Source organism: Arachis ipaensis, chromosome B3, assembly GCF_059453495.1.
Source record: "Arachis ipaensis isolate K30076 ecotype BB chromosome B3, ASM5945349v1, whole genome shotgun sequence".
NCBI classification, from domain to species: Eukaryota; Viridiplantae; Streptophyta; class Magnoliopsida; order Fabales; family Fabaceae; genus Arachis; species Arachis ipaensis.
In genome coordinates, this window is record NC_142438.1 from 73276532 (window position 1) to 73303404 (window position 26873).

The following is a 26873-nucleotide window of genomic DNA, read 5'->3' on the forward strand; positions in this document are numbered from 1 at the left end:
GGCCTTAGGTGCCATGAGTGGTTATAGAAAAATAAAAAGCTATGCTTTTACCACACCAAACTTAAAATGTTTGCTCATCCCGGAGCAAAAGAAGAAAGAAAGAAGTAGAAGAAGAAAAATAGAGGAGAGGGAGAGAGAGATGGTTTTGGCCAAGGGGAAGAAGAGAGGGTTTTGTTGTGTGAAAATGAAGAGGGAATGAGGGGTTTATATAGGAGTGGGGAGGGGTTTAGGGTTCGGCCATTTAGGGTTTAGGGAAATTATTTTGAATTTAAAGGTAGGTGGGGTTTTTGGGAAAGAGAGGATGGATGTGATTGGTGAAGAGGTGATGGGGAAGAGTGATTGAGTTGATTGGTGAGGGATATTTGGGGAAGAGAGTTATGGAAAGGTGTGAAGAGGAGAGAAGAAGTAGGTGGGGATCCTGTGGGGTCCACAGATCCTGAGGGAATCCTGTGGGGTCCACAGATCCTTAGGTGTTTGAGGATTTCTCATCCCTGCACCTTTTTGACGTGTAAAACGCCCCATATATGCAACCCTGGCATTTAACGCCAAACTGCAGCATGTTTCTGGTGTTAAATGCCACTTCCTTGCTTGTTTTGGGCATTCAACGCCAGTCCATAGCATGTTTCTGGCGTTGAACGCCAGAATAGTGCATGTTTCTGGCGTTAAACGCCAGTCTGATGCTTGTTTCTGGCGTTTAATGCCAGCTTTCCTCTGGGTGCAATCTTGGCATTTAAACGCCAGACTGCTGCTTGTTTTTGGCATTTAACGCCAGTTTCATGCTCTGTTCTGGCGTTAAACGCCAGCCAGATGCTCCTTTCTGGCGTTTAAACGCCAGTAAGCCCTTCCTCCAGGGTGTGCTATTTTCAATGCTGTTTTTCATTCTGTTTTTGATTTTTCAGTAGTTTTTGTGACTCCACATGATCATCAACCTAATAAAACATGAAATAAAAAAGAGAAAATAAAATAAAAAATGATTAAATAACATTGGGTTGCCTCCCAACAAGCGCTTCTTTAATGTCAGTAGCTTAACAGTGAGCTCTCATGGAGCCTCACAGATAATCAGAGCAAGGTTGAGACCTCCCAACACCAAACTTAGAGTTTGGTTGTGGGGGTTCAACACCAAACATAGAGTTTGGTTGTGGCCTCCCAACACTAAACTTAGAGTTTGACTGTGGGGGCTTTGGTTGACTCTGCAGTGAGAGAAGTTTTTCATGCTTCCTCTCCATGGTTACAGAAGGAGGTCCTTGAGTTTTAGACACAAGGTTGTCCTCATTTAGTTGAAGGACTAACTCTCCTCTGTCCATATCAATGACAGCTCTTGCTGTGGCTAGGAAGGGTCTTCCAAGGATGATGGATTCATCCTCATCCTTCCCAGTGTCTAGGATTATGAAATCAGTAGGGATGTAAAGGCTTTCAACCTTTACTAACACATCCTCTACTAGTCCATAAGCCTGTTTTCTTAAGTTGTCTGCCAATTGTAATGAGAATATGGTAGGCTGTACCTCAATGATCCCCAGCTTCTCCATTACAGAGAGTGGCATAAGATTTATACCTGACCCTAGGTCACACAGAGCTTTCTCAAAGGTCATGGTGCCTATGGTACAGGATATTAAGAATTTGCGAGGATCTTGTTTCTTTTAAGGTAAAGTTTGCTGAACCCCTGTATTTAGTTCACTAATGAGCAAGGGAGGTTCACCTTCCCAAGTCTCATTACCAAACAGCTTGGCATTCAGCTTCATGATGGCTCCTAGATATTGAGCAACTTGCTCTTCGGTTACATCTTCATCATCTTCAGAGGAAGAATAGTCTTCAGAGCTCATGAACGGCAGAAGGAGGTTTAGTGGAATCTCTATGGTCTCTATATGAGCCTCAGATTCCTTTGGGTCCTTAATAGGGAACTCCTTCTTGCTTGAGAGACGTCCCATGAGGTCATCCTCATTGGGATTCACGTCCTCTCCTTCCTCTCTAGGTTCGGCCATGTTGATTATGTTAATGGCCTTGCACTCTCTTTTTGGATTCTCTTCAGTATTGCTTGGGAGAGTACTAGGAGGGGTTTCAGTGATTTTCTTACTCAGTTGGCCCACTTGTACCTCCAAATTTCTTATGGAAGACCTTGTTTCACTCATGAAACTTAGAGTGGCCTTGGACAGATCAGAGACTAAGTTTGCTAAATTAGAGGTATTTTGTTCAGAGTTCTCTGTCTGTTGCTGAGAAGATGATGGAAAAGGCTTGCTATTGCTGAGCCTGTTTCTTCCACCATTATTAAAGCCTTGTTGAGGCTTTTGTTGATCCTTCCATGAGAGATTTGGGTGATTTTTCCATGAGGGATTATAGGTGTTTCCATAGGGTTCACCCATGTAATTCACCTCTGCTATTGCAGGGTTCTCAGGATCATAAGCTTCTTCCTCAGAAGATGCCTCTTGAGTACTGTTGGATGCAGCTTGCATTCCATTCAGACTCTGGGAAATCATGTTGACTTGCTGAGTCAACATTTTGTTCTGAGCCAATATGGCATTCAGAGTATCAATTTCAAGAACTCCCTTCTTCTGAGGCGTTCCATTATTCACGAAATTTCTCTCAAAAGTATACATGAATTGATTATTTGCAACCATGTCAATAAGTTCTTGAGCTTCTGCAGGCGTTTTCTTTAGGTGAATGGATCCACCTGTAGAATGGTTCAGTGATATCTTGGAGAACTCAAACAGACCATAATAGAATATATCCAGAATGGTCCATTCTGAAAGCATGTCAGGAGGACACCTTTTGGTCATCTGCTTGTATCTTTCCCAAACTTCATAGAGGGATTCACCATCTTTTTGCTTGAAGGTCTGAACATCCACTCTAAGCTTGCTCAGCTTTTGAGGAGGAAAGAACTTAGCCAAGAAGGCTGTGACTAGCTTATCCCAAGAGTTCAGGCTATCTTTAGGTTGTGAGTCCATCCATGTTCTAGCTCTGTCTCTTACAGCAAAAGGGAAAAGCATGAGCCTGTAGACTTCAGGATCTACTCCATTAGTCTTAACAGTCTTACAGATCTGCAGGAACTCAGTTAAAAACTGATAGGGATCTTCTGATGGAAGTCTATGGAATTTGCAGTTCTGTTGCATTAGAGCAACTAATTGAGGTTTCAGCTCAAAATTGTTTGCTCCAATGGTAGGGATTGAGATGCTTCTTCCATCAAACTTGGAAGTAGGTGTAGTATAATCACCAAGCATCCTCCTTGCGTTATTGTTGTTAGGTGCGTCTGCCATCTCCTTTTCTTGTTCAAAAATTTTAGTAAGGTTGTCTCTGGATTGTTGTAATTTAGCTTCTCTTAGTTTTCTCTTCAGAGTCCTTTCAAGTTCTGGATCAGCTTCAACAAGAATGCCTTTTTCCTTGTTCCTGCTCATATGAAAGAGAAGAAAACAAGAAAAGAAGAAGAATCCTCTATGTTACAGTAAAGAGGTTCCTTATTGTTAGTAGAAGAAGAAAGGGAATTAGAGTGAAGAAGAATGGATAATCCAAACACAAGGGTGAGGATAGGAGCAGAGATATGAGATGAAGAGAAGAGTTAGTAAGTAATTAAATAAATAGAAGGAGATGAGAGAAAGAAGTTTTCGAAAATAATTTTTGAAAAGGAGTTGATGATTTTCGAAAATTAAAGGGGAAATAAAATTAAAATTAAAATTTAAAATAATTAATTAATTAAAAAGAATTTTTGAAAAAGAGGGAGGTATTTTCGAAAATTAGAGAGGGAAGAGTAGTTAGGTGGTTTTGAAAAAGATAAGAAGTAAACAAAAAGTCAATTAGTTAGTTGAAAAAGATTTGAAAATCAATTTTGAAAGGATAAGAAGATAAGAAGTTAGAGAAGATATTTTAAAATCAAATTTTTGAAAAAATATGATTTAAAAAGATATGATAGAAAGATATGATTAAAAAGATATAATTAAAAAGATTTAATTTTTTAAGATTAAAATTGATTACTTGACCAACAAGAAACTAAAAGATAAGATTCTAGAATTTAAAGATTGAACTTTTCTTAACAAGAAAGTAACAAACTTCAAATTTTTGAACCAATCACATTACTTGTTTGTTAAGTTTTGAAAATTTTGAAATAAAATTAAGAAAAAGATTTTGAAAATAATTTTTTTGAAATTTTCGAAAATCATAAAAAAACTGAAGAAGATTTAATTTTTGAAAAAGTTTTGAAAAAGATAAGATTTTTAAAATTGAAATTTTGATTTGACTCATAAGAAACAACTAGATTTTAAAAATTTTTGAAAAAGTCAATCCAAATTTTTGAAATTTTGAGATAAATAAAGAAAAGATATTTTTTATTTTTGAATTTTTAATGATGAGAGAGAAAAACACAATTATGACCCAAAACATGAAAATTATGAATCAAAACAAGAAAAATATGTAAGAACACTTTGAATGCAAAGATGAACACCAAGAACACTTTGAATGTCAAGATGAACACCAAGAACTTATTTTTGAAAAATTTTCAAGAAAAGAAAACATGCACGACACCAAACTTAAAAATTTGCAAACTTTAGACACTAACAAATTGAAAATGCATATGAAAAACAAGTAAAGACACAAAACAAGAAAATAAGGGGATCAAACAAGAAGATTGGCCAAGAACAACTTGAAGATCATGAAGAATGCAATGCATGAAATTTTCGAAAATAATTTTTAGAAAATTAAAAAGATGCAATTGACACCAAACTTAAAACTTGACTCTAGACTCAAACAAGAAACACAACAAATATTTTTGATTTTATGATTCTATAAATTTTTTTGATTTTTCGAAAATAAATTTGGGAAAAACGAAAAAAGAAGAAATATATATATATATATATATATATATATATATATATATATATATATATATATATATATATATATATATATATGTATTTTTCGAAAATAAGAAATAAAAAGCTTAAAATTAAAATAAAATTACCTACTCTGAGCAACAAGATGAACCGTCAGTTGTCCAAACTCGAACAATCCCCGGCAACGGCGCCAAAAACTTGGTGCGCAGAAATCATGATCATTCCTTCCTTGGTAACGGCGCTAAAAACTTAATACGCACGTTCATGTTCTTAATTCTGTTTCACAACTTCGTACAACTAGCCAGCAAGTGCACTGGGTCGTCCAAGTAATAAACCTTACGTGAGTAAGGGTCGATCCCACGGAGATTGTCGGCTTGAAGCAAGCTATGGTCACCTTGTAAATCTCAGTCAGGCGGATTCAAATGTATTAAGAGATTATGGTGTACTAAAAGATAATTAAAATAGGATAGAGATACTTATGTAAATCATTGGTGAGAATTTCAGATAAGCGTATAGAGATGCTTTCGTTCCTCTGAACCTCTGCTTTCCTGCTGTCTTCATCCAATCAGTCCTACTCCTTTCCATGGCAAGCTGTATGTTAGGCATCACCGTTGTCAATGGCCACCTGTCCTCTCAGTGAAAATGGTCCAATGCGCTGTCACTGCATGGCTAATCATCTGTCGGTTCTCGATCATACTGGAATAGGATTTACTATCTTTTTGCGTCTGTCACTACGCCTAGCACTCGCGAGTTTAAAGCTCGTCACAGTCATTCAATCCCTGAATCCTACTCGGAATACCATAGACAAGGTTTAGACTTTCCGAATTCTCAAGAATGGCCGTCCATGGGTTCTAACTTATACCACGAAGATACTAATAACTCGGACTCGGTCCCCTATATTAGATATCCAAGAGATACTCATTCTAGCTTGTTTGCATGTAGAACAGAAGTGTTTGTCAGGCACGCGTTCATAAGTGAGAATGATGATGAGCGTCACATAATCATCACATTCATCATGTTCTTGGGTGCGAATGAACATCTTAGAAGCGGAATAAGTTGAATTGAATAGAAAAACAGTAGTACTTTGTATTAATTTATGAGGAACAGCAAAGCTCTATACCTTAATCTATGGAGTGTAGAAACTCTATCGTAAAAAATACATAAGTGATAAGGTCCAGGCATGGCCGAATGGCCAGCCCTCCTAAAAGTCTAAGATAGCATAAAACTAATCAAAGATCTGATCCGAAGATGTAAATACAATAGTAAAAAGTCCTATTTATACTAAACTAGTTACTAGGGTTTACAGAATGAGTAATTGATGCAGAAATCCACTTCTGGGGCCCACTTGGTGTGTGCTTGGGCTGAGCATAGAGCTTTACACGTGTAGAGGCTTCTCTTGGAGTTGAATGCCAGTTTGTCACCTGTTTCTGGCGTTTAACTCCACTTTGCAACCTGTTTCTGGCGTTTGACTCTAGAATGCAGCATGGAACTGGCGTTCAACGCCCGTTTACGTCATCTATCCTTAATCAAAGTATGGACTATTATATATTTCTGGAAAGCCCTGGATGTCTACTTTCTAACGCAATTGAGAGCGCACCATTTGGAGTTCTGTAGCTCTAGAAAATCCACTTTGAGTGCAGGGAGGTCAGAATCCAATAACATCTGCAGTCCTTCTTCAACCTCCGAATCTGATTTTTACTCAAGTCCCTCAATTTCAGCCAGAAAATACCTGAAATCACAGAAAAATACACAAACTCATAGTAAAGTCTAGAAATGTAAATTTTAATTAAAAACTAATAAAAATATACTAAAAACTAACTAAATTATACTAAAAACTATGTAAAAACAATGCCAAAAAGCGTATAAATTATCCGCTCATCACTCAACTTGAAGGCCCTCCTAGAATTTGTGGTTTGTGCTCTAGCACCACGCATTACACTGATCAATTCCATCAAACTCTAGAGGAGCATGCTCTTGTTGTGGCCAATGTGAATTACAACAACCGTCTACCCTATCCTTCTCAAGGCCAAAATAACTACTCTCATGGTAGTAATTAAAATCAAGGGTGGAGGGATAATGCACAAGGGAGCAATCAAAACCAAAGATGGAACAACTCTTCTTCTCATTACAACAACAACCAATCTTCATCTAAATACCATCACAACAACAACAACCACCAAGCCAACCAAAATCACCAAAACCAAAACCAAAGCAACTACATCAAATACCAAGCACCACACCATAGACAACAATCTAACCAATCCTCTTCATCTTCCACCAATCAATTTGATGAGCTTAGAACCACTATGGAGAAACGGGACGAGAGCTACAAGGCTCAATTCGATACCATGGGCGCTTAATTAGCCAATCTTACCGACATGATCTCGAAGATGTCCATGTCCTCCAACAATACCAACCAACCCTCAAGCTCTTCTAGCCTTCCTTCCCAACCCCAACCAAACCCCAAAGGTGGTCTCAACGTCATCACTATACAGTCGGGGACTACATTAGAAGAGATACCTCCTAGGGTAATGGAAGACATTCATGAGGAAGAAGTGGTTGTTGAAGCTCCACATGAAGAGGAGGAGGTAGTCAAAAAGCATGATGAAGAAAGTGTAAGCCTTAAGGAACCCAAGAGGAAAGCTATAGTGGATGAGTCCATTCCTATCCCATTTCCTTTCTTGGTGAAGAAAGCAAAGAAGACGCCGGAATTCGATTTAAACATGCTTCAAGTGTTCAAGAAAGTTGAGGTAACCATACCACTTCTTGATGCTATCCAACAAATTTTGAAGTATACAAAATTTCTGAAAGACTTGTGCACACACAAGGATAGGATACGAGAGTTGGAGACATTATCCTTGGGTAGTTCAATTTCTTCCTTGATGGAACCTATTCCAAAGAAAGGTGGTGACTCTAGACCTTGTTTAGTTTCTTGTTGTATTGGTGGACGTACTTTTCATGACTGTATGTATGATCTAGGAGCTTGCGTAAGCATCATGCCACTTTCTATCTTTGTGCGGTTGAATTTAGCTCCATTAAAGAAGTCGGCGGCGAAGTTTGCCTTAGCCGATAAAAGTGTGATCACGGTGATGGGAATAGCAGAAGATGTACTTGTGGCAATCAAGGACTTAGTCTTTCCGGTTGACTTTTACATCCTTGAAATGCCCCCAACAGAAAATAGAAGCTCATCCTCTGTTCTACTTGGTAGACCCTTCCTCAAGACCTCTAAATTCAAGTTAGATGCCTTCACCGGCACATATTCTTTTGAGGTTGGAGACAAAACTATCAAGTTCAATTTAGAAGAGGCCATGAAGCATCCTCCCGAAGAGCATTTCGTTCTCCGATGTGATGTAATCGATGAAGTGGTAGCGAAAGTGCAAGAAGAAGACCACAACAAGTTGTGCTACCATGTTGTTGAAGAGACGGATGACCAAGAGAATGAATATGAGAAAGTTGTTGAGAATGAACTCCGTGAGCTTGATGAAAAGGAACCTCAGCTTGAGGCAAAAAGTGAACTGAAGCCTCTTCCATCTCATTTGAAGTTTGCTTTCTTAGAGGACAACCAAAAGTTTCCAGTCATTATTGCTAGTGAGCTTTCGAGTGAAGAAGAAGAAAAGCTCCTAGATGTCCTAAGAAGGTACAAGAAGGCAATTGGTTGGAGCCTAGCTGATATTGTGGGGATTGACCCTCACAAGTGCATGCATCGTATATTTCTCCAAGAGGGAGCTAGGCTGGTTAGGCAACCTCAAAGGAGGCTCAACCCGACCATCCTTGATGTGGTAAAGAAGGAGGTCACTAGGCTACTTGATGCGGGTATCATATACCCAATTTCTGATAGTGAATGGGTGAGCCCAGTCCATGTTGTTCCCAAGAAATTGGGCATTACTGCGATTAAGAAGGATGATGGTGGAGTGGTCACCAAGAGAGTACAAAATGCATGGCGAGTGTGCATCGATTATAGGAGGTTGAACGCCGCTACAAGAAAGGACCACTACCCTTTGCCCTTTGTTGATCAGATGTTGGACCGTTTGGTGGGTAAATCCCATTATTGCTTTCTTGATGGATTCACTGGTTACTTCCAGATTCACATTGCTCCTGAAGATCAGGAAAAGACCACATTCACTTGCCCTTTTGGCACCTTTGCCTATAAAAGGATGCCATTTGGACTATGTAATGCACCTGCTACTTTTCAGCGGTGTATGACCAGTGTCTTTTCTGATCTAATGGAGAATTGTCTGGAAGTCTTTATGGACGACTTCAGTGTTTATGGAAATTCATTTAATTGTTGCTTAGAGAACTTGGCCAAGGTCCTAGCTAGATGTGTTGACACTAACCTTGTCTTAAACTTTGAAAAATGCCACTTTATGGTAAGGCAAGGTATAGTGTTAGGACATGTGGTATCTAGTGAAGGCATTTCTGTAGACCCGGCCAAGGTCGATGTTGTCACCACTTTACTTCACCCCTCATCTGTGAGGGAGGTTCGCTCGTTTTTGGGACATGCAGGATTTTGCAGGCGCTTTATCAAAGATTTCAGCAAAATTGCTTTGCCATTGTCGCGCCTACTCCAAAAAGATGTGGATTTTGAGTTTGACAGTGCATGTGTGAAAGCATTTGAAGAGCTAAGGAGAGTTCTTACCACAGCATCGATTGTGCGAGGCCCCAACTGGACATTGCCATTTGAGATAATGTGCAATGCTTCAAACCATGCTGTAGGTGCCGCGCTTGCACATCGCGATGGTAAACTTCCTTATGTCATTGCTTACTCTTTTAAAACATTGGATGCAGCGCAATCCAACTATACCACTACAGAAAAGGAACTCCTAGCTATTGTTCATGCTTTAGATAAATTCAGATCTTATCTGCTAGGGTCCAAGATAGTGGTATACACGGATCATGCAGCTTTGAAGTACTTATTGACCAAGAATGAGTCAAAGCCTAGACTCATACGTTGGATCTTGCTTTTGCAAGAATTCGACATTGAGATTAGGTACTGGAGTGGGTCTCAAAACTTGGTTGCGGATCATTTAAGCCGCCTTGAGAATTTAAAATTTGACCCATTTCCGATCAATGACTCATTCCCATTGGATAGTTTGCATGCTGTGTCGGATAGCTTTCCTTGGTTTGCCCCAATGGCGAACTACTTGGTTGCGAAAATCTTCCCTCCCAACTTTTCTAACAACCAAAGAGACAAGTTGAGGAGTGATTCCAAATACTACATTTGGGATGATCCTCACTTGTGGAAGAGGGGCATGGACCAAGTAATTCAAAGATGTGTGCCGGAATCTGAAATTCAACCCGTTCTTGAAGCTTAACATTCGTCCGAATGTGGTGGCCACTTTGGCCCACAAAAGATAGCTAAAAAGGTGTTGGATTGTGGATTCTGGTGGCCAACCTTATTCAAGGATGCTAACCGGTTCTGTGTGTCTTGCCATCAGTGTCAGAAGTCGGGAAACACGTCCCAAAGGGATGAAATGCCTCATCAACCTATGTTGTTTTGTGAGATATTTGATGTATGGGGCATTGACTTTATGGGACCGTTTCCCAACTCAAGTGGATATCTATATATTCTGCTAGCGGTTGACTACGTGTCAAAGTGGGTAGAAGCAATACCTACCCACTTTGACGACCCCAATACCGTTGTTTCTTTTATTAGAAATCACATTGTATGCCGTTACGGGTCGCCACGAGCAATCGTGAGCGACCAAGGATCCCACTTTTGTTATGATAAGGGTGAAATGTCTTCTTTAATGAAAACCATGGTGGAACACCAAACTTAGATTTACACACTCACCCTTTACTTTCTTTGGTGTGCAACACCAAACTTAGCTCCTAGCAATGTAGAGAAATCTCATTACTCTCTTATTGACAAGCTATGGAAAGAGAATTACCTTTAGTTGGTTTGCCTCCCAACAAGCGCTCTTTTAATGTCACTAGCTTGACGACTAACTCTCTCAGTCGAGTCTGTATTTTTTCTTAGTCCTTTCCTTCATATCACCCAAGTAGTGCTTGAGCCTTTGTCTATTTACAGTGAAGGTCTCCTGTGATTTTTCTTCCATGATTTCTATATGTCCATAAGGGGAAACCTTGGTGATAAGAAAAGGGCCAGACCACCTTGATCTTAATTTCCCAGGGAAAAGTTTCAATATGGAGTTGTAAAGTAGCACTTTCTGTCCTTCCTCAAAGCTTCTTGGTGCCATCTTGAGGTCGTGTTTTTCCTTTGCCTTTTCCTTGTACATTTTTGCATTTTCATAGGCTTGGAATCTGAATTCTTCCAATTATTACAGTTGTAAGAGCCTCCTTTCACCAGCTGCTTCACCATCAAAATTCAATAACTTGAGAGCCCAGAAAGCTTTGTGTTCAAGCTCTAATGGCAGGTGACAAGCCATACCATACACCAGTTGATATGGAGACATCCCAATTGGTATTTTAAAGGCTGTCCTGTATACCCAAAGAGCATCATCCAGCTTCTTTGACTAGTCTTTTCTTGAAGCTCCCACCATCTTTTCCAGGATCCTTTTTAGCTCTCGATTGGATACTTCTGTCTGGCCACTTGTTTGCGGGTGATAGGGTTTGGCAACCCTGTGCTTAACCCCATATCTGTAACGACCCAATTTTTAGTACGCCTAGGACATACCAGAAACTGAGTGCTACCAATTTGTCATCCTAATTATTATCTATTATTTATTATATGAGCCTGATTCGTTGTTAAAAGCGTAGTTAGTTAGTGAGGTACTTTTTTTTTAAAACGTTTGGATTAATAAATAGAATCATTCATAAGCAATTCACAAATAATAATAGATAAAACGCTTATAAACAACCACACATAAATACATCTCAAGCAGATGATAGCATTCCGTGATCCAGCTTTATTAGAGTATAGACTTTTAGATAGAACACCCCTAGATATAGCTAGATAATAACTATATACATATACATACATACAACATCCCAGGTCCTGACCTGTTCAAGAGGTCCCTAAGCTGGCACCTAGGCTAGCCTAGACTCTATACTCACCTAGTCCCTCTAAACTACTAAAGCGAGGGAAAGTATGTTCTAAGTCTTCAAAACTCAAGTCAGGTGGAACGTCATCAAAAGGTGGAACATCATCTTCTACTCCTCTGCACGATCAGATATTGCCATATGATATCAATCCAGTACCTCATCAAGTAGCCATATAACAAGAGTCTCGTACATAGAATTTAGGTTAAAGTTCGCGTACAAACGGGGTGCAGATATTGGCTGGTTTCACCGTATATACATATGAACAGAGAACGGGATTCACCCAAGACTCAGAAGACTACCTAGAGCGGAATCCTCTTTGTGAACGGTAATAAGCGAACTACGGAAGTGTACCCAAGCTTCCATCTGAAGGGGGAAGGGAGAGAGAAGGGGTAAGAACTTGGGAGTTCTTAGTAGGGTCGGGGTTATTAGTTAAGTTCATTAATTCCGTGTTGTTTAGCAGACAAATAGCAGAATACAAGAAGCAGTAAATAGAAGATACATATAAATAGAGGAAATAGAGAAAATAGAAAACAGAACACAAACAGAAAAATACAAGAAAATACAACACAGACACAGAGAATAAAATACAAACAAGGAAAGCATACATTCATACAACAATCATAACAGAGGAAAATGCACAGCCAAGTATGATGCATGTCTAGCCATAGTGCAGGTAATGAGCTCATTTGTCGGTTACATACCCACTCCTGACGTTACCCAGCAACCTCTGTCTGGATAAGGCTTTCCTGTTGGCAATATCCACTGCAAGCAACCTTTGTCTTGCAGGGCGGCACTTATTAGCCGATATACGCTTAACAGACTCACTATAAGCAACCTCTGTCTTACAGGAGCAACAACATACTCACTGTAAGCAACCTCTGTCTTACAGGAACAACAACACACTCACTGTAAGCAACCTCTGTCTTACAGGAGCACACTCATCTCGATACCTCTATAAGCAACCTCTGTCTTACAGCAAAGCATTATAGCAAGGTATCCCAGGAAAGCGTTCTCAGTGGTCGTACCACCATCTATCTGACTGCCTCTCTGCAGCAGATTCTTACATAATCATTCTCATTATCATCATTCATTAACATTCTCATTATTCATCATCACTTTCACATTCTTATGCAGTACTTCTTTCTTTCTCTGTTCAATCATGCTATACAAACTCTACAGCTTTTACTTTTACAACATCTTAATTCAAACCATTTCTCTTTATCACATTACTCTTTTCTCTTTGTCTTTTTACTTTGCTCTGATTACTCTTTTCTCTGTATCCTTTTATTCTGCTCTGGTTACTCTGTTCTCTATGTTTCTTTACTCTGCTCTGATTTCTCTATTTAACGTATGTATTTATAGCTTATGTAAATTTCGGTATGAATAGTTAGTCTGTCCCAAGTATAGGTTCATTAAGTCTATACTGAAACAGTTTAACTTTTCATATAATACCTAACCCTAGTCGCAACTCAAGGACTAACTACGTTGCCCTAGTTCGTTCACTAATTTCTATCTATTTTTCTGTCATTAAAACCTTACAGACTTTTTATTCGATTTTTATCTTTTCTTCAACTTTTTATCTTTTATTTATCTTTGCCTCACTAATATGTTTTTACCACTCCCTAAGTGTTTTATGAAAGTAATTATGAGATTCTGTGCTTAAAGTCGTCTTTCTAAAGCTTTTACAGAAAACTGCCTTTTCTGCATTATTTTATTAATTTTATTAAAATATTATTTTTAATTAAATATTATTATTTAATATTTTATTATTTTTTAATTATTTTATCATTAAATTTTTGAAAATTAACTTAATTTTACTTTTAACCTTTAAAATTCACTTTTTACCACCCGTAACTTTTAATATTTATACTTTTACCACCCTAACTTTCATAAATTACCAAATAACCCCTTAAACACCAAAAATTTTACTTCCTTGCCCTTTTAAGGATCTAAAGCCTGTTCTTCATCACACTCAAAGTGTTCTTCATGTTCTTCATAAATTCTTCAGATTCCTTCTCTGTTTTTACCCGTTTTTCAGTCTTTTCAGCAACCGATTTTTACTATAATTCATAATAAATTAGCAGCCACTAAAACTCCATATTTTCTACATGATTTCAACACAAATTGAACCTCAATTTAAGCTTAGGGTTTCGTTTTTCCAGCTTCCCAAGAACATGAACTTTAAAGCTTGAATTTCATCAAATTTCATCAAAATTTCACCAAATTTTCACCAAGAATCAATCATATATGCAACCAATTTTTAGCACAGCAAATTTATACAACATTCACACAAATCAAACACAAATAATCAAGATTAATTTCGTGACACCCTACCTGGTTTTGCTGCTCCTAATTCGGTTAGACTTTCAGGTGGTCTTTAAGAACTTTTTCCTCCTAAATCACATCAAGAACAACTTTAAATCCAAAAACTCTCAACTAACCAAATCTCACTCAGCATGTTAGGAAGTGATTTCTAAGCTTAGACTTGTTGTAAATTCACGTTTCTTGGCTCTCAAGTCAAGTTAAGCATGATTGCTAAGGAAAAAATCAAGAAAACACATGTTTTGCATGATTTTCCTTGAAAACCGAATTGAAATGGGAGGGAGACAGCCATCTCACCTTATTTCCATCATTGATAACTTATATGGTTATGTAGAGAAAGAAGAGAGGATCATTTTGGTGAAATCAGAGTTTTGATTTGAGTTTTAGTTCAGAAGAAATCAAGCTTTGAAGATTAAGTGTTCATGAAAGTTCTCTCTTTTCTCTCTTGTTATTTTTGGCCAAAATGATAAAATGAGACAGCCTTGAAGGTCTTGGGGTGTAAGGTGAGTTGTGATTGGTTGGCTTGGAGGTGGGTTAAAATAATATTAAAATATCTCAGGTGTATAACTACTAAAACTAGATGTATCGGAACACTTGTAAAAACATCTCTAAAAATTATTTTCTGAGCTACTAGCATAAATGACACTAGTAACATATTTATTATGAGAATAGAACATGTATGATGAGGCCTTAGCATTGCTAACATCATCAGAGAGTGCTAGTGCTAAGCTGCACCAGTAAAACCTAAACCCAGTTAAACCGATTTCCTGTTTTTAACTAAAACAGACCAGGTAACCTTATAATATCATTCAAGAAGCCTCTAATACTAATATAATGATAATATCATCCTATTATCTCTCTTATCTCATAAATCGGGTCCGGTTTGTCAAATTGAAACTATTTCCAAAAAACCGAATCAAAACTCCTAACCGATACGGTTCAAAAACTAGGTTCTTCGTGACTGCGTTATTGAGCTTGCCTCATAAAAGGTTCTATCTTAAAGATGACATAATGACAATGAGGATTGAGATACTTGATGATATATCAGAGGTGTTCCCTTTACTGATCTTCCGAAGAAATTCGTGCCTGTAGAAAAGATCTCGCGTACTCGAAAATCAGGGTTGTTACATTCTACCCTCCTAAAAGAAAATTTTGCCCTCAAAATTTCAGCCGCCTACAGGAATCCATCTTCAAGCAGTCTATTTCCTTCAAGCCATCCTGACGAAGAGATCGGTTCATTCCTTACAGCATCTAAATCTCACATAGTCATAGTCATGGAGATCATAATAGCTATGAAGATAGCTGTGGCTCACAACAATTCGTCGTTCGGAGCTCGATTAAACCGTGCCTATTCATAGTCATTGAGGTCTTATCCGCACCAAACAATCAACATTAAGGTGATCAGTCTTAATATCTCAAGTTAAGTACGAACATTCCCAAAATGAGCACTCATAGACATTCATGCCAAATGTATCTTAAAGATACCCTATCGGCATGAGACACACAAGCAGAGTATGCAATAAAGCATAGTCAGTCCACTCCCCAGGCTCTACCGGGAACAAACTACTCTGATACCAAATTGTAACGACCCAATTTTTCAGTATGCTTAGGACATACCAGAAACTGAGTGCTACCAATTTGTCATCCTAATTATTATCTATTATTTATTATATGAGCCTGATTCGTTGTTAAAAGCGTAGTTAGTTAGTGAGGTACTTTTTTTTTAAAACGTTTGGATTAATAAATAGAATCATTCATAAGCAATTCACAAATAATAATAGATAAAACGGTTATAAAAAACCACACATAAATACATCTCAAGCAGTTGATAACATTCCGTGATCCAGCTTTTTTAGAGTATAGACTTTTAGTTAGAACACCCCTAGATATAGCTAGATAATAACTATATACAAATACATACATACAACATCCCAGGTCCTGACCTGTTCAAGAGGTCCCTAAGCTGGCACCTAGGCTAGCCTAGACTCTATACTCACCTAGTCCCTCTAAACTACTAAAGCAAGGGAAAGTATGTTCTAAGTCTTCAAAAATCAAATCAGGTGGAACATCATCAAAAGGTGGAACATCATCTTCTACTCCTCTGCACGATCAGATATTGCCAGATGACATCACTCCAGTATCTCATCAAGTAGCCACATAACAAGAGTCTCGTACATAGGATTTAGGTTAAAGTTCGCGTATAAACGGGGTGCAGACGTTGGCTGGTCTCACCGTATATACATATGAATAGAGAACGGGATTCACCCTAGACTCAGAAGACTACCTAGAGCGGAATCCTCTTTGTGAACGGTCATCAGCGAACTACGGAAGTGTACCCAAGCTTCAATCTGAAGGGGGAAGGGAGAGAGAAGGGGTAAGAACTTGGGAGTTCTTAGTAGGGTCGGGGTTATTAGTTAAGTTTATTAATTCCGTGCTGTTTAGCAGACAAATAGCAGAATACAAGAAGCAGTAAATAGAAGATACATATAAATAGAGGAAATAGAGAAAATAGAAAAAAGAACACAAACAGAAAAATACAAGAAAATACAACACAGACACAAAGAATAGAATACAAACAAGGAAAGCATACATTCATACAACAATCATAACAGAGGAAAATGCACAGCCAAGTATGATGCATGTCTAGCCCTAGTGCAGGTAATGAGCTCATTTGTCGGTTACATACCCGCTCCCGACGTTACCCAGCAACCTCTGTCTGGATAAGTCTTTCCTGTTGGCAATATCCACTGCAAGCAACTTTTGTCTTGCAGGGTATCCACTGCAAGCAACCTTTGTCTTGCAGGGCGGCACTTATTAGCCGATATACGCCCAACAGACTCACTATAAGCAACCTCTGTCTTATAGGAGTAACAACATTCTCACTGTAAGCAACCTCTGTCTTACAGGAGCAACAACACACTCACTGTAAGCAACCTCTGTCTTACAGGAGCACACTCATCTCGATACCTCTATAAGCAACCTCTGTCTTACAGCAAAGCATTATAGCAAGGTATCCCAGGAAAGCGTTCTCAGTGGTCGTACCACCATCTATCTGACTGCCTCTCTGCAGCAGATTCTTACATAATCATTCTCATTATCATCATTCATTAACATTCTCATTATTCATCATCACTTTCACATTCTTATACAGTACTTCTTTCTTTCTCTGTTCAGTCATGCTATACAAACTCTACAGCTTTTACTTTCACAACATCTTAATTCAAACCATTTCTCTTTATCACATTACTCTTTTCTCTTTGTCTTTTTACTTTGCTCTGATTACTCTTTTTTCTGTATCCCTTTATTCTGCTCTGGTTACTCTGTTCTCTGTGTTTCTTTACTCTGCTCTGATTTTTCTGTTTAACGTATGTATTTAAAGCTTATGTAAATTTCGGTATGAATAGTTAGTCTGTCCCAAGTATAGGTTCATTAAGTCTATACTAAAACAGTTTAACTTTTCATATAATACCTAACCCTAGTCGCAACTCAAGGACTAACTATGTTGCCCTAGTTCGTTCACTAATTTCTGTCTGTTTTTCTGTCATTAAAACCTTGCAGACTTTTTCTTCGATTTTTATCTTTTCTTCAACTTTTTATCTTTTATTTATCTTTGCCTCACTAATATGTTTTTACCACTCCCTAAGTGTTTTATGAAAGTAATTATGAGATTCTGTGCTTAAAGTCGTCTTTCTAAAGCTTTTACAGAAAACTGCCTTTTCTGCATTATTTTATTAATTTTATTAAATTATTATTTTTAATTAAATATTATTATTTAATATTTTATTATTTTTTAATTATTTTATCATTAAATTTTTGAAAATTAACTTACTTTTACTTTTAACCTTTAAAATTCACTTTTTACCACCCGTAACTTTTAATATTTCTACTTTTACCACCCTAACTTTCATAAATTACCAAATAACCCCTTAAACACCAAAAATTTTACTTCCTTGCCCTTTTAAGGATCTAAAGCCTGTTCTTCATTGTTCTTCATCACACTCAAAGTGTTCTTCATGTTCTTCATAAATTCTTCAGATTCCTTCTCTGTTTTTACCCGTTTTTCAGTCTTTTCAGCAACCGATTTTTACTATAATTCATAATAAATTAGTAGCCACTAAAACCCCATATTTTCTACATGATTTCAACACAAATTGAACCTCAATTTAAGCTTAGGGTTTCGTTTTTCCAGCTTCCCAAGAACATGAACTTTAAAGCTTGAATTTCATCAAATTTCATCAAAATTTCACCAAATTTTCACCAAGAATCAATCATATATGCAACCAATTTTTAGCACAGCCAATTTATACAACATTCACACAACTCAAACACAAATAATCAAGATTAATTTCGTGACACCCTACCTGGTTTTGCTGCTCCTAATTCGGTTAGACTTTCAGGTGGTCCTTAAACACTTTTTCCTCCTAAATCACGTCAAGAACAACTTTAAATCCAAAAACCCTCAACTAACCAAATCTCACTCAGCATGTTAGGAAGTGATTTATAACCTTAGACTTGCTGTAAATTCACGTTTCTTGGCCCTCAAGTCAAGTTAAGCATGATTCCTAAGGAAAAACATCAAGAAAACACATGTTTTGCATGGTTTTCCTTGAAAACCGAATTGAAATGGGAGGGAGACAGCCATCTCACCTTATTTCCATCCTTGATAAGTAACATGGTTATGTAGAGAAAGAAGAGAGGATCACTTTGGTGAAATCAGAGTTTTGATTTGAGTTTTAGTTCAGAAGAAATCAGGCTTTGAAGATTAAGTGTTCATGAAAGTTCTCTCTTTTCTCTCTTGTTATTTTCGGCCAAAATGATGAAATGAGACAGCCTTGGAGGTCTTGGGGGTGTAAGGTGAGTTGTGATTGGTTGGCTTGGAGGTGGGTTAAAATAATATTAAAATATCTCAGGTATATAACTACTAAAACTAGATGTATCAGAACACTTGTTAAAACATCTCTAAAAATTATTTTCTGAGCTACTAGCATAAATGACACTAGTAACATATTTATTATGAGAATAAAACATGTATGATGAGACCTTAGCATTGCTAACGTCATCAGAGAGTGCTAGTGCTAAGCTGCACCAGTAAAACCTAAACTCGGTTAAACTGATTTCCTGTTTTTAACTAAAACAGACCAGGTAACCTTATAATATCATTCAAGAAGCCTCTAATATTAATATAATGATAATATCATCCTATTATCTCTCTTCTCTCATAAATCGGGTCCGGTTTGTCAAACTGAAACTATTTACGAAAAACTGAATCAAAACTCCTAACCGATACGGTTCAAAAACTAGGTTCTTCGTGACTGTGTTATTGAGCTTGCCTCATAAATGGTTCTATCTTAAAGATGACATAATGAAAATGAGGATTGAGATACTTGATGATATATCAGAGGTGTTCCCTTTACTGATCTTCCAGAGAAATTCGTGCCTGTAGAAAAGATCTCGCGTACTCGAAAATCAGGGTTGTTACAATATCTCATGAGGAGGGTCTCTAGTGGCCTATTGCAAAAATGGCTTCCTCCATCACCGATGAGTGCTCTGGGAACTCCAAACCAGCTAAAGATATTTTTTCAGAGGAAGTTCAGGACCACCTTGTTGTCATTTGTAGGTGTTGCAATGGCATCCACCCACTTGGACACATAGTCCACTGCCACCAAAATGTAATTGTTTGAGTATGAGGTTGGGAATGATCCCATGAAATCAATCCCTCGTACATCAAATAGCTCAAGTTCCAAGATGAATTGCTGTGGCATCTCATTTTTCTTGGGCAAATTTCCAGCCCGCTGACATTCATTGCAGTTCTTCACTAGCACTCGTGCATCTTTGAAGATGGTGGGTCGAAAGAATCCGCACTGCAAGACTTTTGCTGCGATTCTTTCTCCTCCAAAATAGCCCACATAGCAAGAACCATGACAATTCAATAAGACTTCCCTTCCTTCTTCCTCTGAAATACATCTTCTGAGCAATCCATCTGAGCATTTTTTGAATAAGTATGGCTCATCCCAAATGAAATACTTTGCATCATTGATGAGTTTCCTCTTTTGATGCTTGTTGATCATTGAAGGAAATTCCCCAGTGGCCCTAAAATTAGCAATGTCTGCGAACCAGGGTGCCTTATGAACCAGCATTGATTGCTCATCAGGGAAGAATTCATTGACACTTGATTTGTGGGTGCTGCCTTCTTCACAAGGGATTCTGGACAAATGATCTGCTACTTTGTTCTTCACTCCCTTCTTGTCTTTAATCTTAATGTTGAATTCCTGCAATAGCAAAATCCACCTTATCAGTCTTGGTTTTGACTCTTGTTTTGCAAGTAAATATTTTATTGCTGCATGATAAGTAAAAACAATCACTTTAGATCCAATGAGATAAGATCTAAACTTGTCAAATGCAAACACTATTGCCAGTAGTTCCTTCTTAGTAGTGGTATAATTCCTTTGAGTTTCATTCAAAACCTTGTTGGCATAATATATAACATGCACTAAATTGCCTTTCCTTTGTCCAAGCACTGCCCCAACAGCAAATTCTGATGCATCACACATCAGTTCAAAAGGCAAATTCCAATCAGGTGGGGCAATGATAGGTACTGCGGAAAGCTCTCTTTTCAGTGTTTCAAAAGCTAGTTTGCATTTTTGATCAAATACAAAATGTGTATCAGAGACTAATAGGTTGCTCAAAGGCTTTGCAATTTTGGAAAACTCTCTGATAAACCTTCTGTAGAAACCATCATGGCCTAAAAAACTCCTAATTGCCTTGACATTACTAGATGGAGGTAATTTCTCAATTAATTCCACCATAGCATTGTCTACTTCTATGCCATTTTCTAAAATTTTATGGCCCAGGACAATCCCCTCTGTTACCATGAAATGGCATTTCTCCCAGTTTAGAACTAGGTTTACCTCTTGGCACCTTTTTAACACTAAGGTAAGATGATTAAGGCAATTGGGAAAGGAATCTCCAAAAACTGAGAAATCGTCCATGAAGACTTCAATGAATTTTTCAATCATGCCTGAGAAAATAGACAACATGCATCTTTGGAAAGTTGCAAGGGCATTGCACAATCCAAAAGGCATGCGCCTGTAAGCAAAAACTCCATATGGACAGGTGAATGATGTCTTTTCTTTAACTCTTGGATCAACTACTATTTGATTATAACCGGAATATCCATCAAGAAAACAGTAATATGCATGTCCTGCCAATCTCTCCAACATCTGGTCCATAAAAGGAAGTGGAAAATGATCCTTTCTAGTTGTCTCATTGAGTTTCCTATAGTCAATGCACATCCTTCAGCCTGTTACTGTTCTTGTGGGTATGAGTTCATTCTTCTCATTGGGTACAAATGTGATCCCTCCTTTCTTTGGAACCACATGGACAAGACTCACCCATGGGCCATCAGAAATGGGATAAATGACTCCTGCCTGCCATAGCTTTATCACTTCTCTTTGGACCACTTCTTTCATGACAGGATTCAATCTTCTTTGGACTTGAATGGAGGGTTTGGAATCATCTTCCAGCAAGATCTTATGCATGCATATGGATGAGCTTATCCCTTTTAAGTCAGCAAGTGTCCATCCAATGGCATCTTGGTGCTTTTGCAGCACCTTGATTAATTCCTCTTTCTGTTCTTGACTAAGGGCAGAATTGATGATCACTGGGTAACTTCCATCACTTTTCAAGTATGCATACTTGAGAGTAGGAGGCAGTGCTTTCAACTCTAGTTTGGGTGCTTCTTTCTCCTTTTGCTTCTCCTCCAATGTGCTTGGAATAGGCATTTCAGCTGAGCTGACATCAACAACCTTAACATTTAACATGGAGTCACCTTCTGTCAATCCTTCAAGTGCTTCTTCGAAGGTTTCTTGCACCACAGTTTCTACTGCATATAGCCTCATACACTCTCCTAGTGATTCTGGTGGATAGCTCATGGCCTTTAATATATTGAATACCATTCTCTCATCATGTAGCCTAAGGGTAAGTTCACCCTTTTGGACATCAATGATGGCTCCAGCAGTAGCTAAAAATGGCCTCCCCAGGATTATTGAAGCCTTAGCTTCTTCCTCCATGTCCAAAACCACAAAGTCAGCAGGAAAGATGAAGTCTCCTACATTCATTAGCAAGTCTTCTACTATTCCATGAGGGAATTTAAATGACCGATCTGCCAGTTGGAGAGCCATTCTTGTTGGTTTGGCTTCCTCAATCTTCATTCTTTTCATCATAGTTAAGGACATCAAGTTTATACTAGCTCCCAAGTCACATAAGGCTTTTTCAACTGTTATTTCCCCTATGATACAGGGAATTTGGAAGCTTCCTGGGTCCTTTAATTTTTGAGGCAGCTTGTGTTGGATGATAGCACTACACTCCTCTGTTAGTATCACAGTTTCATCATTCCTCCAGCTTCTCTTTTTAATCTCAGGAAAGTTCTTTCCAGTTCACTATCAAAGGGGGTTGAAACCTCTCTTCTACCTGTCATACAATGAACAAGTACAAGAAACAGCAAGTGTATAGTCTACTAAAATAGAATATAGTTAGCTTGGTTAGAGCAATTTATCAAACAGTTAGTAGGTTAGCTTGCTGGAAAGTAAAGAAGTAAGAGAAATTAAAGAGAAATAACTAAAAATAAATTGCAGAGACAAAAATGAAACACTGAAAGTAAAATTCAATTAATCAAACAAAAAAAAAGTGCTCAATCTAGTTATCCTTTAATTTAGTAATTGTCAATACAAAATCAATCCCCGGCAACGGCCCCATAAACTTGATACGCGGGAATTTGCCTCTCAACAAATTTCCTACCAGCAAGTGTACCGGATTGTCGTCAAGTAAAAACTCACTGTAGAGTGAGGTCAAATCCCACAGGGATTGGTAGATCGATAAATGTTAACTGGAGAATTTTGCTAGTTGAGCGAAATCGGAATTGAATTGGGATTGCAAAAAATAAAATTAGCGGGAAACGTAAATTGTAAGAAATTAAATCGCCGAAACTAAATTGCTGGAACAGAAGCTTAAATTACAAGAAATTAAATGGGAATAGGAAATTAGCATGAAATTAAAGAGCAGAAAGTAAATAGAATGGATAGATCAGAGATGGGGATTCATTGGGTTTTAGGAGATATTAAACTCTCCGAATCAAATCATTTTCATCTCTTCCTCAATCAATGCATTCATTGACATTGCTTGGCAATCTTAGATGATCGGATTCCAATGTCTTGGCTCACCAATCTCTCTAAGCATGAATAATTTCCCAATGTCTTGATTTAATTACTCATGGGAAGAGTTAAAGTTCAGTCACTGACTATACCACACAAATTCATAGATCAAAGTGTTGGTAGGATTACATGTCACTATATCCATCCAAACCCCAATTTAATCCAATGTGAGAAAGCAATTCTAGCATGAATTATTCATTCCTCTCTCAAGGATCCGACGAATTCCAATTATGGATAGCTTCTCTCTCAAGAAAACTATCCAATTGAAGAAAGACCGAAAGCTTTCTAACAAAAATCAAGAGAAAAGAAAGAAGAAGAAGATGAAAACTACAATTGATCCATTGAATTACAATAGAGCTCCCTAACCCAATGAAAGGGGTTTAGTTGTTCATAGCTCTCAAAATGGAAATTGGAATTGAAAGATACATTTTGGAAATTAAAACAGAAAATGAAAAGGGCAATAGAAAGTAAGTCCGAAAAAAATCCCCATCTAACTTAAATTCTAAGCTATTTATACACTCTCTTCCATTGATCTTCAATCTCTGAATTGGGCTTTAGGCCTTGATGGAATTGGGTTGAAATGGCTCCAATTGGTTTTCCTTGCTGTTGAGAAGAGATCTGTTTGAATTTCAGATTCTGATGCTTCACGTTAGAGTCAACGTTTGATGGCCAACGTTGACTCAAATGCTCTTCAGAAAAACCAGATAACTTGCTGTCATTGGCGTTTGACTCAACATTGGAGGGCCAACATCCTGCTATCCACGCGTATGCATGCTTTGCGCGTTTGCGCATAAGGGGTAAAAATGTTCATCCACGCGTACGCGTGCTGCACGCGTGCGCGTGGATGCAAAAATATCATTTTCTAGTTTTAAACACATGCAGGGGAGCGTTGGCCTTAGCCTTGGACCTCCAACATTCCCTCCAACGTTGGCATTTCCACGCGTGTGCGTACTCTACGCTTACGTATGAATCACCCTTTTTCCCATCCATGCGTACCCGTCAATGACGCGTACGCGTCGATTCAAGTTTATCAAATCCAATTCTGGGCTCTTTATCGCGGACGTTGGAGGCAAGTGTTTGAGGCAATGTTGGACTCCAACGATCGTTTAGTGACGCGTACGCGTGACCCACGCGTACGCGTCACTCAAAAATTCAATCCAAAACATCAAAGTTTAGTATTTTCCAATTCAAAATATATAAACCGAGAGTAATGAAATTGATAAACCCCGATATCGTGATTTATCTTGTGCTTATTTTGAGGGATTTTGTCACCTTTTCTCGCATTTATTCAATGAAATAGCATAGTTTTGTAATTCTCCCTTGAATTTTGCTTAAGTATAAAAACATGCTTTTTAGGCCCTAAATTGGTGATTTTAATTCACTTTAATTCCATTCGATGCCTTGATGTGTTTGATGAGTGAATTCAGGTCCATAAGGCAAGTATTGGATGGAAGAAATGAGGAGAAAAGCATACAAAAAGAGAGAATGCATGAAGAAACAAAGATTGGGAATGCTCCAAAGGACGCGCACGTGCACCAGGTGCATACGCGTAAAAGTGGTTTCGCCAATAGACGCGCACGCGTACACACCGCGCCCGCATGGGTTGAGAACTTGCCAATTGATGTGCACGCGCACATGACGCGCACGCGCCGATACTCTCACGTGGCCCACTTGAAGGCAAAATGCTGGGGGTGATTTCTGAGCTGCCAGGCCCAAATCCAACTTGTTTCTGAGTGTATTTCATGCAGAATTGAAGTCCAAGCAAATGGGGATCAATTGTTTTGTAGTATAGCATCATGTAGGTTAGTTTCTAGAGAGAGAAGCTCCCTCTTCTCTCTAGAATTAGGTTAGGTTAATTTCTCTTAGATTTAGGTTCAATTACATGTTTTCATCTTGTTTCTTTTATGAATTCTTGCTTCTACTCTTTCATTCTCTTGATTTGTAATGTTAATTTCCTTTTTTGCTCTCTTTTATGTTCATGGATGCTTACGTTGGATTTAGATCTCTTTTAATGAAATTTAATGTTTGATGTTCTTTTAATTGTTGAATTGAGTTGTGAATTTACTTTTCTTGCAATTGGTAGTTGGTAGTTTTATTATTCTTGCATTTTTACTATGCTTTCCTTTTATGCCTTCCAAGTGTTTGACAAAATGCTTGGTTAGATCTTAGTGTAGAATTTTGTGCTCTTGGCTTGGGAAGGTAACTTAGGAACTCTTGAGTCGCTAATGTCCAAGTGATCGACGATTGGGAGCCATTAACGCTAGATCTCACCAATTGATTAGGTGTAGAACTAGGAGTTATGTACTTGGATTGATATAGCTCACTTGACTTTCCTCTACTATTAGTTAGGGGTTAACTTAGTGGGATTGATTCTTGCCAATTCTCATGTTGTGGTTAGTGATTAGGATAGAGATCCTTGACCACCAAACCTTGCCAAGACCTTTTTAGTTGTTAGTTTATTTTCATTGCCATTTATATTTCATGTCTCTTATACCAAAAACCCCAAAACATACCTCCATAACCAATAACAAGGTACTTTATTGCAATTCCTAGGGAGAACGACCTGAGGTTCAATACTTCAGTTTATAAATTTAAGGGTTTGTACTAGTGACAAACACAATTTTTGCATGAAAGGGCTATTGTTAGTTTAGAAACTATACTTTACAACGAGATTTCATTTGAGAATTCTAAACCACACAAAAGTCCCGTTCATCAAAATGGCGCCATTGCTAGGGAGTTGCAATGGTGTTATGTTATTGGTTATTGTATATATGTGAATATTGTGAATAGCTTGATTTTTGGATTGCTTCTTAGATTTTGCTAGTTTTAGGACTTTGTTTCATTATTTCCTGTTAGCTTTTATTTCTTATTTTCACTTTTCACTATGAATTCTCACTTTGGCTATGAGTGTGATTATAACTATGTTGTAGGAAATGGGATCTTCAATGAGGATGTGTATCAAGGATGGGACAATCAATGGTGGGAGGAGCCATATGCATATGATCAATCCTCATGGCAACAACCTCCACCAATGCACTATGAAGAGGAGCCATTCTATGATGCATATCAATCCAATGGCTATGGTGAATCCTCTTGTGACTTTCAAGAACCACCACCATATGCCTATGAGCCATATCCCCAACATAACCATCAACCATACTCACAAGCCACCTTTCACCAACCATCTTCATATGACCCTAATCCATACCCACCATACCAACAATCATATGAGCCATATGAACCACACATAGAGCCACCACCACTCCAACATCAATATTTTCAAGAGCCACCCCCCTCTATACTATTACCAAGTAGAACCACCTCCAACGCATGCAAATTTTCAACCACAAGATGAATTCTACTTTTCGCCACAACCACCTTCCGACTATAATACCTTCCCCTCAAACAATGAATCTTCTCTTCCACCATCACCCCCCGATGAAGCCTCTATACTAGAATTAAGGGATCTTGAATCTCATATCTTAAGGCAACACGAGGAGGATGAAAAGAATTTTGAGGAGTTAAG

The 26873-nt window shown here is 38.1% G+C and overlaps 1 non-coding gene and 1 pseudogene across 1 annotated transcript; one reads left to right on the plus strand and one right to left on the minus strand.

Annotated features, from left to right (window-relative positions):
- Positions 1 to 1049: 1049 nt before the first annotated feature.
- On the minus strand, positions 1050 to 22318 carry LOC148571126 (uncharacterized; annotated as a pseudogene).
- Positions 2742 to 2849, plus strand: LOC148571127 (small nucleolar RNA R71). The gene has a single exon (XR_015908646.1). It is a non-coding gene; the product is annotated as a small nucleolar RNA R71 (small nucleolar RNA).
- Positions 22319 to 26873: the final 4555 nt, after the last annotated feature.